Source organism: Nannospalax galili, unplaced genomic scaffold (genome assembly GCF_000622305.1).
Source record: "Nannospalax galili isolate Female #2095 unplaced genomic scaffold, S.galili_v1.0 scaffold3625, whole genome shotgun sequence".
Lineage (NCBI taxonomy): Eukaryota > Metazoa > Chordata > Mammalia > Rodentia > Spalacidae > Nannospalax > Nannospalax galili.
In genome coordinates this window covers 1,380-3,387 of record NW_008352660.1, presented here as the reverse complement: position 1 = coordinate 3,387, position 2,008 = coordinate 1,380, and the positions used below count along the sequence as shown (strand labels likewise).

At 48.3% G+C, this 2,008-nt stretch overlaps 1 pseudogene; it reads right to left on the bottom strand.

Moving 5' to 3' along the window:
- Window positions 1-204: 204 nt before the first annotated feature.
- On the bottom strand, window positions 205-1,573 carry LOC103747461 (annotated as a pseudogene).
- Window positions 1,574-2,008: the final 435 nt, after the last annotated feature.

Genomic DNA, 2,008 nt, shown 5'->3' with positions numbered 1-2,008 from the left:
CTGCTTTGTGCAGACAGCCACACCTACTGGACACACACACCTGACAGGATAGAAGCAGTAGCTACCTTTCCCTACCCCCACCCCAGCCCACTAGCATTAGAAAACTTCAGTGCCAGGAAAAAAAATGGGACTGTGTGTGTAGTGATGAAGTACTTGACCCCATTATCCTGACCGATGAAAGCAAGATTGACTAGGCAAGAGGAATCAAAACCTTTGCTCTTCTTCCTGGTAGGTTATAACGGGGATGATTAGGACAACTGGAAGAGAGAAGAGAGCCCTGGGATGAAGAGCTAGGAAGGGCTGGATGGATCGCTGGAAGTCTAGTCCACTTAGGTTTTGCACTGGAAGGGCTCATCTCCAGTCTCATTGAGAAGTCGTGCGGATGATGGCTTCTGTCACCGCAAAGGGGTCGCAATTGGCAGAAGGGCGGCCGTCTTCAAAGTAACCCTTCTTCTCCTGGCCGACGGTCCAGGAATGCGCATGCTAGTGCCACGGTTGGCAACATCAGCAGAAAAGTCGCTGATGTTGATGTTGGAGGTTTTGTGGAATCCAGTCTGACGTCGGGCATTGTCCAGGCCCCCTTGGGATCGTAGGCGTGAATGTAGTGCTGGTGCCCCTTGCTTGGTCTTCAATGGCTTCCTCAGTATCCTTCAGACCATTCTCCTCCCGCATGGCCTTGGTGCTGAAGTTGGTATAGCAGCCTGCACCGTTCCAGTTCCCAGGAATGGGCTTGTGATCAAAGGTTGTTATCACTCCACAGTCTTCACATACATGATGAAAATGAAATGGGCCACCCAGAGATGGTCTCCCATGTGGATTCCTTCACAGTGCCCAATGTGGAATTCCCACTGGCCAGGCATGACCTCAGCATTCGTCCCCGTGATTTTGACGCCAGCATAAAGCAGGCCCAGCAGAGCCTCCACACTTTCCCTGCCGTAGGCTTTGTCGTCCCCAGCACCACAGTAACATGAACCTTGAGGCCCAGGGAAGCCATTGGAGGTCCAACCAAAAGGAGGCCCATCTGTTCCCATGAGAGTATATTCCTGTTCCATTCCAAACCAGGAGTGCTGGCTGCTCACCATGTCCATTATCCATTTACAGGTGTGCAGTAAATTGGTCTCTGAAGGCTTCTGGTCATACCTGAAACCTTCACAGAACACCAGCTTGTTGGGGTCTTTGCAGAAGGGGTCCGGAAACATGGCTACATGGATGTGATACATGTCACTATTGGAGCCTTCAGACTGAAAAGTACTAGAGCCATCAAGGTTCCACTCAGGTAATTCTTCCACACACTTGGGCTCACAGCCCAGAGTGCCGGTCTTGCAGTGCAATCCTTCCCAGTACCATCAATCCAGACATACTTGGCTCGGACTCTCTCACCCTGAGGCAGGGACATACACATTTGCTTGATGCCTTTGTTCAAGTACGAACTTGCTGAGGCAGCCACAGTGGAAGGTGTTCTGGGCAGCAGGTGGACAGGTGGCTGGACAGGCCATGAGGGCCAGGAGGAGGGCCGGGAGGAGATCGATGTGCAGTCAGACGCTCTGCTCTTCTCCCATTCTTGGCTCTCCATTCGCAACTTTTATACGTGTGTTAAGTTGTGATAAAATGTACAAATATAAAGCTTACCACTTCAAAATATATAACGTGGAGTGATGTGGGAAGTGTTGAAGGGAAGGGAACAGGGCGCGGTTTTGTGACCCAAACACATAGTATACATGAATGAAATTCTCAAGTAATACATTTAAAAATTGCTAATAAAAAATGGAAGTGTACAGTTAAGTATTATTGAGTACTTTCATATTGTTGGACAACCATCCATCTCTAGAATTCTTCATTCTCTGAAAAGGAAACGACCCAATATTGTTCAAATTTTCATTTTGTTGCCATATCTAAAAATAGAATTTTATTTCTGACTTCTCATAATTTCCGTTTAGCACAGGTCTGGATCAAGTTCTGACAGTGACTTGTAAAGTGGAAGAGACGGAGAAGGGTGACATGAACTCAA